Source organism: Chrysochloris asiatica, unplaced genomic scaffold (genome assembly GCF_000296735.1).
Source record: "Chrysochloris asiatica unplaced genomic scaffold, ChrAsi1.0 scaffold00022, whole genome shotgun sequence".
In the NCBI taxonomy this organism is placed as follows: Eukaryota; Metazoa; Chordata; class Mammalia; order Afrosoricida; family Chrysochloridae; genus Chrysochloris; species Chrysochloris asiatica.
The window spans coordinates 580,111-598,718 of NW_006408540.1; the positions used below are offsets into that span (position 1 = coordinate 580,111).

At 38.4% G+C, this 18,608-nt stretch overlaps 1 pseudogene; it reads right to left on the reverse strand.

Annotated features, from left to right (window-relative positions):
* Positions 1–16,960: 16,960 nt before the first annotated feature.
* LOC102825694 lies at positions 16,961–18,411 on the reverse strand (annotated as a pseudogene).
* Between the last annotated feature and the right edge of the window lie 197 nt (positions 18,412–18,608).

An 18,608-nucleotide genomic window follows, 5' to 3' on the forward strand; every position in this document is an offset into this window, starting at 1 on the left:
AATGATAATACATAATCCTATACAAATTAAATGCAAACTAAAACACAGAAATACAAAAACATATCCGCTGTTACTAGGGCTATTTTCCTGCCTTGGTCTTGCCTTCAACACTTTGATTAATCAGACTCTTTCACAAGATGCAATGCATCATGGAAGATCTTCACTTCCCCCGGACTACACTTTATCCAAAGCCACTAAACAGTTGTTGTCTATGAATAGTTTCAGAAAGATTGTTAGTCTAGGGACTTTCTACTCTGGCTGTTCACACATTGTGTGTAGCCATTATGTCATAAGACATGTATGCCTTGTTTTCAGGTTTATTTTCTGAGTGCACTCATTGAATTTGAGTTAGAGAGCAGATGCTAAGTGGAAATTTTTCCTGAAGTTTGGCAACAGGCTCTATTTCAAGTCCTAGTTTATGGTTTGTAGAGAAGTTTTATCTTATTCTGTGCCTTCTCAGATATTTCAGATGGTGGAAAAAATTGTTCTATAGAAGCTAACCAAATGCTCTGTTAAAAGCAGAAAACAATCAAAAACTTTTTTTTGTGTGTGTCAAATCAATCCTATTTTGTTAATTTGTTGTTTGGGTTTCATTTGGTTTTCATTTCCCTTTAAAGTATGTAATCATAATACTTTGTGTGCACACTTGCAAAAATTTACAAAAGGCCCTTAAAAAAACACATGAGTTCCTGACTCACATCTCTCTCAGGCCCATCCTCTTCCCCACAGGTACCAACATTAATTCTTCCGGCTATTTCATCTAGTATTTACTTCAGTTTTTCTATGCTGATTTTATAAATGATCTGTTGACTTTGTATGACGGCACATAGCATTTAACCTACCCAGAGATACCATACTCTCTTTACTCAAGCTGATAAATAGCATTTAAGTTGTTATGATGATTATACATTGTTCAGAGTCATGTAGTGTTTATAACTACTCTTTATGGTACTTTTTCTTCCTTTTGGCTTTTCCTTAACTATTAAGTTCTGCTTTTTATTTTACTTTTTAACTAATGTTACTACTGGTCACAAAGTGTGCCTCAATGAAATATGCCACTCTTTGTTCATGCCTTTGCAATGCAAATTTTCTACTCCTCCCACAAAAAGACTGAATCCCTATCCCTGTGTCTTACAGCTGGACTTGCCTTTGATATGTTTTAATCAGTGGAATGTGAAAAAAAAAAAAAAATGATACTGTTATATTTTGTATAATAGAACCAGTTACTGAAGAGGTGATTCCAATTCATGAAACTATCATGTGTTTCCAAGTAGAACTGGACTCTGTAGGATTTTCAATGGCTGATTTCTGGGCAGTAGATAACCAGGTGTTTTTTCTCGGGCCCATCTAGGTATACTCAGACTTCCAACATTTTTGTTGTTGTTGCTGTTAAGTTTCTTGAGTCAGTACTGACTCACAGCGACCCTGCATAGTGCTTCCAAGGAGGAACTGGTGTGTTTGAATGGTCGATCTCGCAGTTAGCAGTCCAGTGCTTATCCTATAGCTCTACACTGTTGTTGTTGTTGTTAAGTGCCGTCGAGTCAGTTCCGACCCATAGCGACCCTGTACAGGGTTTCCGAGGGTGTAAATCTTTACGGGAGTAGAAAGCCTCATATTTCTCCCGCGGAGCAGCTGGTAGTTTCGAACCGCTGACCTTAAGGTTCGCAGCCCGATTCGTAACCACTACGCTACCAGAGCTCTACACTAGTAGTCATGAAATAAGGGATACGATGAACTCACTCCTCCATATACATATCCCCACAACCTATCCTACCCAAACTTACTGTCAGAAATACTTCAGTAGTATCAAGCATTTTAATTATTTTAAAGTTCCCTAAATTGGTAGCATCATGGTTACGCATCCAGCTGCTATCCTCAAGGTTGGCAGTTTGAAACTACCAGCTGTTCTGGGGGGAAAGATGAGACATTCTGCTCCCATAAAGATTTGCCACCTTGGAAACCCTGTGCAGGGTCACTATGAGTCAGAATAGGCTCCACGGTACTTAGCAACAACAATAACAAATTATTGTAAGTGTATGTGTAGTCATGGTTGAAAACCAGTGATTTGGTACTGTTGTCTTTTGTGGAATTAATTCCGATTCATAATACACTCATATGTTAGTGGACTATAGCGTTTTCTTGGCAGTAATCTAGTGGTACACATTGGTAATCAAAACATTGATAGTTGGAACCTACTCAATAGCTCCTTAGGAGAAAGACCTGTCAAAGTTACAGGCTAGGAAACTCTTTGGACAATTCAATTTTGTTACATGGGGCCGTTATGAGTTACGAATTAGCTCAGTGTCACCTAACATCAACATTAACAGAAATCTAAATAGTAGCAGATCACCAGGCATTTCCATCTACAGTGACTCTGGGTGGGTTTGTACCACCAAACTTTGATTACCAATGGAATGCAGTTTGTATATAGTAAGATTATTTTATGTTATAATTATTTTATTTCATTTATTTATAGTCTTATGGGAACTTTATTTTTAAGTAAATAGAGAAATGTTCAAATTTGTCATGTATAAACTCACCTAATTAATGCAGGAAAGTCATGGGACAGCACACAGATAAGTCCCCAAGACCCCCAAGGCATTCATTTAGACCTGGAGAATTAAGGTAGGGTAGATTTAATTCCCTTGTAGTAGGGGTCCAAAGTTGGCAGTTGTGGGCAGTTTCTAGCAGAGCCATCAGTAATATAAGTCTTTAGAGATGTTCAGAGACTTCACTGACAGAATTTTTTTCTGCTTCTACCTTTCTTTCAATAGAAGAGCAAAACCCAGCATTTTCAATGTGGTTTAGTCACCCTAGTCTTTCATTTCATTGGAAAATGTCTATCTCACATCACATCAGGGTAACTCACATCCTCAGATGGCAAAACTGTTTAAGCACTAGACTACTAGTGGAAAACTTGAACGCACTCAAAAGATCCTCACAAGGCAGGCTTGGAAATCTGCTTCCAAAAGGTCATAGCCTTGAAACCACTATTAGGCACAGTTCTACTCTGCACACATGGGATTGTCATGATCCAGAATCAACTCCACAGGCCCTAACTAGCAACAGCAATTCATGTCATATGTTCATAAACAGGGGTGTACATTTGGGATGTTGGACATAAATTAAGGGATATAAAACACTATATCACAGCAAAGCAGTGTCTCCAACAAGATACTTGCTTATAATATTGTTGTTGATGTTGTTATGTGCAATGGAGTCGGTTCTGACTCATAGTGACCCTGTACAGGGTTTCCAAGGCTGTAAATCTCTATGGGAGCAGAAAGCCTCATCTTTCTTCTGCAGAACAGTTGGTAGCTTCGAACTGCTAACCTTGAAGTTCACAGCCCGATTCATAACCACTATGCTACAAGTTATTTATGTCATTAAGGTAGTTTGTCAGTTTTAGATTGCATAAAACTGAATTGTTCAAGTCACAAGCTACATTTATAACACACGTAATTTAGGATCACAGCATTATAAGCATAAACTACCTTTCTGCCAAAAATAAATAAATACTAAGTGAGTCAATTCTGACCGATAGGTACTCTATAGGACAGAGTAGAACTGCCAATCTTTTGGGAACACAGAGCCTCATCTTTCTCCTGCAGAGCAGCTGGTAAGTTTGAACCCCCAGCCTGTGCTTTGCCGTCCAACCCTCACTGTGCCACTGAGCGCACTCATTTATTATAAGAAGGCTGTTGCTGCTGTTAATGGCCATCAACTCTGGTAGCATAGTGGTTATGAGTCAGGCTGCTAATCTAAAACCATCAGTTTGAAACTACTACTGTTCTGCGAGAGAAAGATAAGGCTTTCTGCTCCCGTAAAGATTTAAAGCTTAGGAAAACTCTACACAAGGTCTCTATGAGTAGGAACCGACTCCATGGCACACCACCACAATCATTATAGGATTTCCAAGAGGCGGCTGGTGGATTTGAACAGCAGATCTTATTTTATATATTGTTTCATGCTTTCTGCACCCCTCTTGCTCCTAAAATCTTTAATCTTCCACCTCCAATCTGGCTTTTCAATCGTTAGATTTCAAGCCTATCCTGGCACTCAGTGAATAAGATAAATTGTTTCCTAAATATCATGTTTTTTTGCCTAATTTTTGTGGGGTACATTCTCAAATACTTTTGTAAGAAAGAGTCCTTAGGAGGTAAATTTTATGAAGTTTTGTGTGCTTGAAAATATCTTATTCTGCCTATACACTTGCTTCATTGTTTTGCTAAAAATTCATTTAAAATTTGAAAATAAATCTGTGTTCTTTTGACTTTTCTCTTTTTTTTTCCCTTTAAAGTTTTCCCACACTATCCAAAGGTAGAGCACTCTTGTGAAACCTTTTATACACTGAAATGGTATAAAGTAAAGAAGTAATTACCACAAATTTTTATGGGAAAATTTTGTGAGTGTTCTCAACTCCTCAAAATCATACCAAATACCACATATAGCTTAAAATGACACCAACATTATCACAGAGTCCTGGTGTGGTGCTGCAGGATAAGCACTGAACTGCTAACTCAGCACTTCAAACCCATCAGCAGCTTCTCGGAAACCTTACACTGTACTGGTTTCACTATGAGTCGGAACTGATAACAGCAACAGTGTTCACAGACACAGTTCATAGTATGGTGACTTGCTGCTGAGATGCTGAGCGTTTGACAGACGAGGGATCCTGAGGAAGGAGCTTCATGACAGCACTCTCATTACTCCAGTGGATGCAGCTTCTCCCTGCAAAACAAACCATGAGCACTAGTTGTAATTTAGCTTTTGTTGTTAGTGTTGTGACAGTGAAAACCCTATTCAGGTTTTTTTCTTTTTCAGCTAGTGAAAACAGATACTAATATAGGTTTTACATAAAAATGAAGTAGCCTAAAGTGAGCCATCAAAATGCAAGGGATATCTATAACTGGGTTTTCTTTATTTATCTCTTCACACACACCCCTAAACCCTGCCCACAGAAACCAAATCCAGGATCTTTTGGAGTTTAGATTTCAGTTTTTAGATGGGTCTTTTAGATTACATTTCTGAATTCCCTCTAACATGAGGACTTTTCATTATCTTTTGTCCTTGAAGTCTAGAATAATGCCTGTGATCAGAGAAAATACTCTACATGATTTGAATCCTTTCAAATCAATAAGAGTTGATTCATGGACTACCACATGGCTAATTTTGTAATATTATATATGGTGAAAATAATGTGTATACTACAATTGTAATGTCTTGATCAACATAACTGGACCTCTAGATAAATGAACCAATGGTGATTGGTAGGTGGCAGGATGTTTTCTATGGACACACTTAAACAAGATAGCCCAGGTTAAAAGATTACCTACAGGAATTTGCCTGTTGTAATCTGTGGATTTATGAAACTGGAGCCCTGGTGTGGCACCATAGGATAAGTACTTGAGCTCACGGTTGGTTTGGACTGAAAGGTTCACAGTTCAAATTTACCAGTTCTCCCTGGAAATGCTATACAGGGTAGTTATGAGTTTGAACAGACTCGACAACACTTAACAATAATGAAAAGCTCCCTAAGATATGAAGATAAATTAAAAAGTATTGGTACTAGGTTTCTAGAGACCTGGTGTGGCGCTGCAGGATAATGCACTGAACTGCAAGGTCTGTTTGAACTATAAAATGAATGGTTCAGACCCAGCAACCACTCTTCAGAAACACTTTACAGCATCACTGTGTGTCAGAACTGACTCGACGGAACTTAACAACAACAACAACTAAATTTCAAGTCCATACATGAATGGGTGTATTTCAAATAAAACCTGCTAAAACATGTCTCTGTGATGAACGGATGGTTCAGACAAGTTCTATCATTAATACACTAGCTTTAGTTTCCTTCAAAACAAAAGGACCAATTAAAAGAGTAGCTTACAAGGGGATCTGCTGGGCCAGTAAAGGTGAAGACAGAGAAGTTCAAATGGCTGTGTTTTTGTTTTTTTAGATAACAGAGGGATAATCTTGATAGATTTTTTACAGGGACATAAGATGATCATGGGGGCTTATTATGAAGATATTTAAAGAAAATAGAAAACTGTGTCAGTTAGAAAAAAAAAAAAAAACACACACACAAGGAAAATTCTGTCCAGGAATTGCTTTTTTTTTTCTCCCATCAGGACAAAGCACCTGCTCATTCTTTAAGGTAGCAAAGTCTGGCCTATGGGAATTTATTTGGGAAAACTTACCTCATTCTCTTTACAATTTTTATCCTGATATTGCCCCTTCAGACATTTTTTGTTCCTAAAACCCAAAGTACATTTAAAAGGAACACAATATAAGTCCCTAATAGATGTCAAAATGGCCATTTCAATATTGTGAAAATTGAAGTGCACCAGAATTCTTTGTGGAAATGTTAGAGAGACAGAAATACCATTATCAGAAGTGTATAGACCTAGATAGAAATTATAGCAAGAAGGAACATTTTCACATTATTTAATATTTTTGTTATAAAATTTCTGTGATTTTATAGCAATATTTGTTGACTTATTCTCATATATCATATAAGCTGGGGTTATGAAATGGATATATATCATAGAATGAACATTCTCAGCTACATGAGGTAATAACTCATGCATATCACTAGAGGCCTCTTCGGGTCAAAGATTGTATGTACCATACAGAAAAAAGACTTGGCAGTTCTATGCAATGCACAGACCTCTCCTTGCTTTATAATGCCTTGATTCTTTCTGTTCTCTTAATTACTGGTAACACTTGATACTATGTAAAGCATGAGTCTAATTTGAAAGTCTTATTTTTTTAGCTGCTTATGTAGATTTCTACATGCATACACTATTAAAGATTGTGTCATCTGCATATTTCAGGCTGTTAATGAGCCTTCCTCTAGTCCTGATGCTTTGTTCTACATATAGTCCAGCTTTTTGGATTATTTCCTCAGCATACAAGTTGAATAAATTTGGTGACATGATACAACCCGACACATACCTTTTCTGATTTTAGACCACACACTATCCCCTTGACTTCCTTTTTGTCTATGTACAGGTTTTGTATGAGCACAAGTAAGTGTTCTGTCATTTCCATTCTTTTAAATTATGTTGTTCATATATGAATGGGTGTATTTCAAACAAAATCTGCTAAAACATGTCACTGTGATGAATGGATGGGTTCAGACAAGTTATAATCAACATTGTTGGATGCATTTGCATACTCAATGATACACAAGTGAACATCTTTCAGGTATTCTTTGCTTTTGATTAAGATCCATCTGGTATCTGCAATGGTTTCCATCTTTCCAAGTCTTCTTTTGAACTTGGCTTGAATTTCTTGCAGTTCTCTGCCAATGTGCTGCTGCAAAAATTCAAGCCTTCAGTTGCAATAGTAAAGAATTCTATAGACAAAATATTGAATGATACAGGAAGTATAAAAAGAACACTCAGAGTAACTGTACAAAATGAATTTGGTCGACACTCCACCATTTCAGGAGGTAGCATATGATCAAAAACCAATGCTATTGAAGGAAGAAGTTCAAGCCACACTGAAGGTATTGACAAAAATGAGCTTCTAGGAACTGACAGATGCAAATTGAGAAATTTCAACAAAGCGATGCAGCATTGAAGGTACTCACTGGTCTATGCTAGGCAAAAAAATTCTCTGGAACTAAATAGAAAAGATTCATATTTGTGATCATTCCAAACAAAAGACATTCAAAATAATGTAGAAATTATGGCGATGAACCTTAAGGTCAGCAGTTCAAAACTACCAGCTGTTCTGAGGGAGAAAGATGAGGCTTTCTGCTCCCGTAAAGATTTACAGACTTGGAAACCCTATCCAGGGTCTCTATGAGTCAGAACCAACTCCACGGCACATAACCACCACTACCACACTATAAATTCAATGATACCATTTCAAGTTCACCAGGGAATTAAGGAGACAGTAACCTAGACTACTACTCTTTGTAAGGTCTTCATAATTCCAGTTTACCTTTACCTTGAAGTTGTAGCTGTTTAAATTTCTAGATTAAAATAGAGGCGGTTATCAAATCTTGTTTTATGCAAATCCTGGAATTTTCTCTTTCTTATTTCTTTATCTCCCAAGGCTGCTTAAATCAGGTTTAGTTTCAAAGCTATTTGCTTAAGATAGGGAAAAGCTCATAGCTCAAAAGCAACTTGGAATGCTGGACTTATATATCTGGGTTTTTATCTTTTCCTAAAATTTGTCCAGATGATTCTTGATATTTTGTTAGTGTTTCTATTACTTTTAAGATTTTTTTTTCTAATAATTGTTATATGTTATTGTTGTTACATGCCATCAAGTCAGTTCTGACTCACAGGGGCCCTGTATGGGCTTTCCAAGGTGAGGCTGATAAGTTTGATCCACCAATCTTATCGTTTGAACTGACCTTGTGGTCCAGTGCTTTATACCACAGTGCCACATGAGAAATGGAAAAATACTGATTTCATGGGACTGTTGCTAAATTTTATCTCATTTCTCTAGATATTATTTTCATAATGAAGCCTTACTGCTACAGCTTTATTTAAAGTAAGACATAGAATATGCCATGGGAAAGAAACAGTGAAAACATTTTTGGACTTATAAGTTATTTTGCACAAAAAAAAGTCAACTAGTTGCTAAGGAGTAATCACTAGTAAGCTTATTTAATGCAGTTCTAACCATGATACAAGTAAATAAATTCTAATTTTGATTGATTTTATCTGGAAACTATAATGAAAATATACCTAAACTTTTTATTATAAAATTACCATTGTAAAACATTGGTAACCTCAATGGCTAACTTCTCCTTTAAAATAGCTGAAGTTTTCCTTAAAGAGAAATGTAATATATACAAATAATACAGAATTATTTCTTTATTTTTCTCAGTCTTTCTCTCTTTTATGCTTGTTCTCTAGCTGTCTTGCTTATACTCTCCCCCTGATTGGCTTTCTATTGCATTTCCAATATATAAAGTACATAGCTGTTTGGGTTGCGGTGCTAGGTAAAAGGCAAGCAGAATATTTAATATTACTTTCCTTTTCAACATTCTAATGCATTGTTTAGTACTTGAAATAAACTATCTAATTAGATTGTCAAACACAAACTTGTTACTAACAAAATTATTAGTTTTTCCTTTTTAAATGTTACATTTAAAACATTTTATAGTTTTGTAGTTATGTAAGATATACCTGAATGCTTTGAATACTCTTGGAATAACTTATAGATTTATATTCTAGTAAACAGATTTTAGGAACCAAAAATATAGGGCTATTATCCAATTTTATTATTCTTAACAAGTTGGCATATGTCCTTCTTAATTCAAGAAACAAATTTATGTGCTAATGACTCATAAATCAGAACTCATAAATCTTATCTTAATGGAGAAGTGATCTACATTTCTTTTAGAAAATGCACCGTGATTAGAATATTTGCCTGCTTTACTTTGTTCTAAAATAACATTCTGATGGGACACTAATCGCTGAAGTTTGTCCTGCAATGTTATATATCTAAAAGATATTTTAGTGTTATAAAATCTCATCTTTCTTTTTATCCATCTGTGTGTGATTCTATTATTTGAATAATGCAGCCAAAGCTTTTCACATGTCATCATTTTTCAGAAGCAAAAGACAGTCATTCTCAAGTAGGATAAATTAGAGGTATCCTGAAGGAGAGGGTTTTGAATGTATTAAGGGAGCGAATTTACAGCTTTTAAATTATTTGTGTGTTTAAAGTGTGCCACCCCATACCTTATTCCCCTGAATCTATTTTCTGACTTTTGTAACAAAGATAAACTAATTAACAATATTGTGTTTAACTAGCTAATGAAATAAGATCTTTCCAGAGAGGAGTAAATCATATTTAACATAACAGTGTCTGCAACAATTTATATGATTGTGAGACAAAAAATGTAAGCTAGAACTTCCTTAAAAGCACTTTCTGCCCATGTAAAGCGAAAAACGACAATTCAAAGAGAACAATTAGAAGGATAGACTATGGTTTGTAAGTATTATAAATTTGCCCAATATATATATGAACATATTCTTAAATGCAAGTCTACTACTTTAAATGGAGTCCTGTTGTGGCACTATAGGATAAACATTGGACTGCTAATGGCAAGGTTGGCTATTAAACCCATTAGCTGTTCCTTGGAAAGCCTATACAAGGTCACTATGGGTTGGAGCCTTTTGGATAGCATTTAACAGCAACATCTTTACTTTAATAGAGTACATTTATTCCCCAATTAAAATAGGTGTCTAAGTAGATTGCATCTCAATGTACAAAAAAAAAAAAAAAAAATCCTCACCACTGGACCAATAAGCAACATTCTTATCAATGGACAAAATACTGAAGTTGTCAAGGACTTCATTCTTCCTTCATCAACTATCAACACTCATGGAAGCAGAAATCAAGAAAACAAATGACGTATTGCATTAGGCAAATCTGCTGCACAAGACCTTTTTTAAAGTGTTGAAGAGCAAAGATATCAGTTTGAGGACTAAGGTGTGCCTTACCCAAGCCATGGTATTTTCAATAACCTCATATTCATGCAAAAGCTGGACAGTGAATAAGGAAGACCATAGAAGAACTGATGCTTTTGAGTTATGGTGTTGGAAGAGAATATGGAAAGTGCCATGGGCTGCCAAAAGAACCAGCAGATCTGTGTTGGAAGAATTGCAGCCAGAGTGCTCTCTGGAGGGTAGGATAGCCAAACTTCGTCTCTCATACTTAAGACATATTGTCAGGAGGGACCAGTCACTGGAGAAGGATATCATGTTTGGTAAGGTGGAGGGTCAGAGAAAAAGATGTGGAACCCCAGCGAGAAGGATTGACAAAAATGGCAGCATCAATGAACTCATGCATGGCAACAATTGTGAGGTTGGTCCAGGACTGGGCAGTGTTTCATTCTGTTGTGCATAGGGTCTCTATGAGTCGGTACCGACTCAATGGCACCTAACAACAATAATAAAGTAGACAAAGGAGTACAGTGGCTCTGTACAATAAGCACTGGACTGTCAACCACAAAGTTGGTGATTCAAACCCATCAGCCACTCCACAAAAGAACGATCAGGATTTCTGCTTCCACATCAATGCATGTACAGCCTTAGAAACCTTATATGGAGCCACTATGAATTAGAACCGACTTGAATGCACTTAACAACAACAACAACACAAAGTAAGCAAAGATAATCTTTAAAATATAGCACAGTGAGCATGTTCTTGTCTGCTGAGGACCTCATCTTCTTTCATGGATTTAATGAAAATAATCTCTTCATGACCAACTCCAGAACAGATTATAAAGCATTAATGAAATCCCTTTTGCAAACGATTGGTTTATAACCCAGGTTTAGGCCAAGCACCACATAATAATTAATAAATAGAAAATCATTTTCCATGGAGTAGAGTTAGCTATGTGGTGGCCCTAAGTGTGTTAGTTACAATAGAAATGTGCTCCCTGGGGTTTTCAAAGGCTTTTTTTTTTTTAATACATCATCTGAACTTTCTTTCAGTGTACACCTGAGTGGCCTTGAACCTCCAACCTTTTGGTTAGCAGCTGAGTGCTTAGCCATTCAAACCACACAAATATTCCAACCATATGATGTTTCCCTTTTCTTAGTAATTGCCTTTTAGGAGGGAACATGTGTATTGTGTCTGCTAAGCACATTATGTCGATCTTGTTAGTGTTGTCAAGTTAGTTCTGATTCATAGTGAACCTGTATAGAAATTAGCACTGCAGAATAATTGATGCATTAGAGTTGTCGTGTCAGAGAAGAATACTGAAACAAATCTGGATTGAAAAAAGTACAGCCAGAGTGCTTCACAGAAACTAGAACGGTGAGACTTCCTCTCATAATTCAGGTATGTTACTAGAAGGGACCAGTCCCTGGAGAATTATATTATGCTTTGGTACAGTGGAGGTCATCAAAAAAGAGGAAGAACTCAACAAGATGGATTGATACAGTGTGAGTAGCAATGGGTTCAAGAGTAACAGCAATTGTGAGGATAGGGCAAGACCAGCCAGCATTCGTCATGTTGTACACAGAGTCACTAAGAGTCAGAACCGGCTAATGGAGCCTCAGAATCGCAACATAGGGTTTTTATGGAGCAGCTGCTAAGTATGATCCACCCACATTGAAGTTAATAGTCTACTGCTTGTCTTACAACACCATAAGAACATTCCATCTCTCACTAGACTCATGTAATAAGGCAGACACCCGAATTATTATTGAAAACCAGATCACCATGAGGGCTGTCAGCCTAAGGATAAAGGTGCTGGTGAAAAAAAGAAAGGTAGAAATAAGGAAAATAGGGAAGAATAGAACCAAATCCTGATCATCCATGATGAAAATTCATGTTACCTCTAGGACTCCTGTTATGTATGAGATAAATATCATAAATGAATAAGGCAACTTGACTTCAGGTTTTGTCATACACACCTAACACATTCATAATAATAATCTTATATTTTAAGAACATACAGTAAGTATGAATTCACTATTGAATCATAATAATTAACTAACATTAGAAACTCAAGTCATTCCTACATCTTAACTATTAACTTAAGATCAACTCAAGGTTGGTATCATCTGTTAGTTTAACTTATTGTGGTGGCTTATATGTTGCAGTGATTCTGGAAGCCATGTCATCCATATTTTAAATTCCAGCAGGGTCACCCATAGTAGATAAGTTTCAACTGAGCTTCTAGAATAAGACAGTCTAGGAAGAAGGAGGGGCAGATATTTCTGAATGTTTAGTTACTGAAAACCTGACAAATAACAATGGAACACTGTCAGCACCAGAACAGTGAATATTAAAACTTAGTGAAGAACACCAGACTATTATTTGATATAGTGCCATAAGATCAGCGCCTCAGGCTGTTGTTGTTCTTGTTGTTAGGTGCCATCGAGTTGGTATCGACCCATAGCGACCGTATGCGCAGCAGAATGAAACACTGCCTGATCCTGGGCCAACCACACCATCGTTGCTATGCTGGAACCCATTAATGCTGCCATTTTGCCAATCCATCTCACTGGGGGTCTTCCTCTTTTTCTCTGACCCTCCACCTTACCATATATGATATCCTTCTCCAGGGTCTGGTCCTCCTGACAATATGTCCAAAGTACAAGAGATGAAATTTGGTCATCCTGGCCTTCAAGGAGCACTCTGGCTTTACTTGTTCCTACACAGATCTGTTGGTTCTTTTGGCAGCTCATGGCACTTTCAATATTCTCCTCCAACACCATAACTCAGAAGCATCAATTCTTCCATGGTCTTCCTTATTCACTGTCCAGCTTTTGCATGCATATGAGATTATTAAAAATATCATCGCTTGGGTCAGGTGCACCTTAGTCTTTAAGCTGATATCTTTGCTCTCCAACACATTAAAAAGGTCTTGTGTAGCAGAGTTGCCTAATGCAATATGTCGTTTGATCTCTTGATTTCTGCTTTCATGAGTGTTGATAGTTGATGTAAGTAGAATGAAGTCCTTGACAACTTTAATCTTTTCACTGTTGATAAGAATGTTGTTCAATTGGTCTAGTGGTGAGGATTTTTGTTTTCTTTACATTGAGATGAAATCCATACTGAAGGCTGTGCTCTTTGACCTTCCTCAATAAATATTTTAATTCTTCTTCACTTTCAGCAAGCAAAGTTGCATCTTTTGCATATTGCAGGTTGTTAATGAGACTTCCTCTAATCCTGATGCCACATTTTTATTCATAGAACCCAACTTGTCAGATTATTTGCTCAGCATACGGGTTGAATAAATATGGTGAAAGAATACAACCCTGTTGCACACCTTTCTTAATTTTAAACCATTCAGTGTTCCAATGTTCTGATTGTACAACTGCCTCTAGATTCATGTACAGAGATTCTTTATGAGCAGAATTAAATGTTCTGGGATACTCATACTTCACAATGTTGTCCATAGCTTGTCATGATCCATGCAATTGAAAGCTTTTGTGTAGTCAATAAAGCATAGGTAAACATCTTTCTGATATTCTCTGCTTTCAGTCAAGATCCATCAGACATCAGCAATGATATCCCTCATTCTATGGCCTCTTCTGAATGCAGCTTGAACCTCTGGAAGTTCTCTTTCAATGTATGCATGCAGCCATTTCTGTATTACTTTCAGTAAAACTTTACTCACATGGAATATCAAAGAGGTTATCTGATGATTTCCGAATTCCGTTGGGTAATCTCTCTTTGGAATGGGCACAAATATGGATCTCTTCCAATCAGTCTGCCCGATAGTTGTCTTCCAAGTTTCTAGGCAGAGATGAGGGAGTGCCTCCTGTGCTGCCTCACTTTCTTGAAATATTTCAATTTTCATTCCATCAATTCCTGGTGCCTTGTTCTTTGCCAATTCCTTCAATGCACCTTGGACTTCCTCCTTCAGTATTATTGGCTCTTTTTTTTTTTTTTTTTTCTATTTGGTTCTTTTATTAGAAGAAGTTGAGAATACAGCAAGTAGGGAAATACCATGGTGAATGGAGCCAACATACAGATAGATACCTTTGTGGAACACACATCTTCATTGATCCCCCAAAATTTGCTTTGTGGCTTCAGAAATTTGTAAAGGGAAAGGACAAACACTGAAAAAGGCCACTATTTAATGGTGAAAAGAATGAAGCTGTAAAGGTCCAAACCAGCCTAGGGTCAAAAGCCAGCCTCTGACTGCTGAGAGTAAGGCATTCAGGTGCCAACCTGGGTAGAGATCTCAGCTAGCACTGTAAGACCAAGTGCACAGTGAGGCTGCTGGTAGTGAGCTGCATGGAGGCACACATATATAAATGGGCACACACACACCCAAACATTCATACCCTAAAGAGGGATGTTTTCACTAGATTGTGAATTTTGGTGATATTAATTTCATTTTTTCCTAAGGGTTTGTGCTATATTGAACCAGATTCAGCTCCTCCTTTGTCGAGGTGGGGTGACAGACCAGAGACTGCTACTTCTTTTGGTGTTGTTACAGGGTTGCATCTTATATCCTGCATCCTAAAGTGCATTACCAAAGAGCAAGTCTGACTTCTGATATGTGCTGTTGCTCCCATGGAACTAAGCGAGCTTCCTTCCAGTTGGCCACTGTCCTGCTGGACTCTTTTTCCTCAATGGGATTAATACTGCACATTTTGTCAGGCACTGCACCAGTTCACCCAGAGTCTTTGCTCAATCCACCTAACACTCAGGCCAGTAACCTTATGCAGAGCTAAAATATTTTTAAGTTCTTCCCCAAGTTCTAATGTGAATTCTTACTTCCTGCTTCTCAGCTTGTGCTGGAGATTCTAAACTGAATAAACAGGAGACCTTCCTCAAAGTCCCCAACATTCAACCCTCGTGCTCAGAGTGTCAATGTTTCCTTTCAATACCCACAATCCTGAGGATGTCACTTTATCACCAGAAGTCTTGACCGATAGTAATCTAAGACTCAAGTGTGATTTTAGTTGCCTGCCCATGAAGCAAGATCAGAATTCCATGAACCAGAGTCAGCCCCTGCCACTCTCCTTGATCCCTTAACAGCTATCCTCTGGGAGGGGAACAATCTTATTTTCCTAGCAGCTCCTCAAAGACACAGCCTTACAGGTTTTACCAGACTACCCAGCAATAACCCACAACTTCTCTTTTAAACTTGCTACCATGCTATCTCTGCCATGCCTATAGGTCCACGTTAGGCATTCAAGTCTCCTTGATAAGTCTGTCAGTTTTCTTGTTCAAGATCTGTGTTGTCTATCATCTCTAGACTTACCAAGACAGTATTCCAGAGACAAAAATTATCTGCCCTATTCAAAAGGAAGGGTACCCTCCACTCCCCTTCTGTGCAAATAAGCTCAAGAGGCACCTGGACAAGTCAGAATTCCTTTTATGGCTGGCTCCATGTCAATAACTATGCCAATTTATATTCCAAAAAGGAGGAAGGTAGTTAGGGCAGTGATTTAATAAGAGAGAAATTTAGAGAATGTTCTAGAACTCCATATTAAAGATATGGAAAACTGGCACACTTCTCCAGATATCAGAATTACCAAATAATTCAACAGAATGTCAGGAAGTAATCAAATTGGCCCCATGTTAACATTACCCCTTAAATGCCAGCATAATTGACATTCCCAAGTAGGTAGGTCTATCCTAGAAAGGTTCTAGAAACAAGCCAAGTCTCTCGAATGGCACCTTAATTAGAACCTTACCCTTCCACATCCTGTTAGCCCTCCATATGTTGCTTCCCTTGACTTCACAACTCCCAGCGGTCTCAACTCTTAGGCATGAGAGAGATCATGAGATCACTGGGCCAAGACCATACTCTCTGCCCCACCGGGGTCCAAGGTATGCCAGCCTTTGGAAGGCACCTTGGTGAACCAGGGCATTCTACATTCTGGGGCTATCACCTGACCCTCCTAAAATTCCTTTGTGCAAATTTGAAACAGTGTGTGGTGCTTGCATGTTTCATTCTATACAAAAATGTTCCCGCCCTCCTCTCCTTATGTTTTAAACATTTATATAAATTCTTATTTAAACAATAAGTTAGAAATCTTGTTTACATTAATTTCTTTTTCTCCCCAAAGAGTGTCTAAAATCTACCCCTTAATAGGATATAAATGTTCACCTAAATTGGTTTGTATTATTGTTTTAAGGAGAGAGAAAGGAAGAAAAAAGAAACAGCAGTTAAAATGTTTTCCCATCTTCTACAAATAAATAGGATACAGATCAGAAGTCATTGGTCTTGCCGTGCTCTCAATAGATGAAAGAAAAAGTCAGAGTTTGGACCTTTTCCCCTTTTCTCCAAATCTATGCCTGCCATCCTGTAAGGTATGATTTTTTTTTTTTTTCCCCTCTATCTCTCTTCTCAATCATGTACCACATGGAGACCCTGGGGCATCACAAAGCCCATGAGGCTATCAAAGTTTGAGGCTCCTCTGGTACTGGCATAACTGGCTAGTAAGGGAGGCTGTAGATGCTGAGGCCCCTGGTTCCAGGCCAGTCCCTGGCCACTCACTGGTTAGCATCACAGTGCATCCTCTTCACTACGGTCCCCTCCAATCATGAAACAGAACTCCTGGAGGTTTGAGACACCATGAAAGTGAACGAAAGCTCTGGCAACCACAAAGATGTGAAACAGCTGATGAGAGGGAAACCATATTTCACACTTGCCAGGAAGGAAGCATTCAGGGATCCAGGCAGCATATAGTGCAGCTCCCATGATATACAGACTGGCCATCAGCATCAACCAGCCAATCTGTCCTGGAACCTTCAGGAATCCCTCAAAGATGACACAGTGCAAAGTAGGAATGTTTCCACTCAGGCCTAGGCCCAAAATCACTCCTGCTCTTACACCCCAATACTGAGGAGTGGCAAACATGTTCTACTGGGAGACGATGATGGCTGCAATGCCCAGCACACAAATGACAATCAAATAGATGAAACAAGGCTGTGGATTGCAGTAGAAAGAATAATAAAGCCAAGAAACAAAACTTCACATAATCAGAAGAGCAATACTAGAGTAGTCCAGTTTCGAGAAGAGCTGGGAGACCCCTTCTGAGTGGCAGTAGACTGTGTGGAAGAGCCATGAGAAAGAAAGGCAGAGAATGGCCCCCCAAAGAATAATCCAAAGACCACCTTCTCTTGCAGAGGGGCCGCAAAGGAGATGTTTGGACGAAACATATAAAAGAACCCCAGGCACAGGAAGAAGACACAACCTAAGAGATGAGTCCAGATGTTGCCTGTTTCTGTGTGTATTCTGAAAATGCTCTTAAAACAGGCCCAGAAAGAAGGCATGGGGGCCTCTGTCCATGTAAAAGAAAGTCGTTATCCTTTAGCCAGTCTGGTAGTACATCATGAGGGATGACTCGCCATGGGCCTTCCCATACCTTACAAACAAATTCTTCCATTGTTTCCATGGCATTATGGGCTTGTAAGAGAGGGGACACACCCATAAACCTCTCATCTTCCTGAGAGACTTCATCACTGCCCTTATGTTCCTCAAAGCTTTTTTTATGATGGGAAAGAAAAACAGGTGCCTCTAAAATGGGCTCCAAATCTCCTTCCTGACGGCTGTCATTATCACCTCTCCTTGAATCATCAAGTGGGTGACCTTTCCTGAGCCTTATTATCTGGCTCTGGTGACCTGCTGCACCACAACCGGTTTCTTCTGTCACGTTCATGGGATACCCAAGACTTTCTTACAAAGAGGTCTTTCTTACTGTCCCTTTCGGGAGAACATACTTTCAGAATAGTCAGATGATCCTCTTCTCCAACTTCTTGGTCCCTCTTTGGCCAGGAAATGCTCACACTCGGAAGACCCTCACCAGGAACTTGTCGCCGCCTGCCACACTTCTTGGACTCCTCAGGATCCACGACTGGGGAGGGAAAAGTAGGGGGCCATCGGAGGAGGAAGGGGGCCCAATGTGGTATAGCTGCTGCCGCTGCCACCACCACAATGCAGCTTCCCAGTATCATTGGCTCATGATAATATGCTACCTCTTGAAACGGTTGAACATTAACCATTTCCTTTTGGTACAGTGACTTTGTGTATTCCTGCCATCTTCTTTTGATGCTTTCTGCATCATTCAGTAATTTGCCCAGAGAATCTTTAAATAACGAAAGTCGAGGCTTGAATTTTGTCTTCAGTTCCCCCAACTTGAGAAATGCTGAGC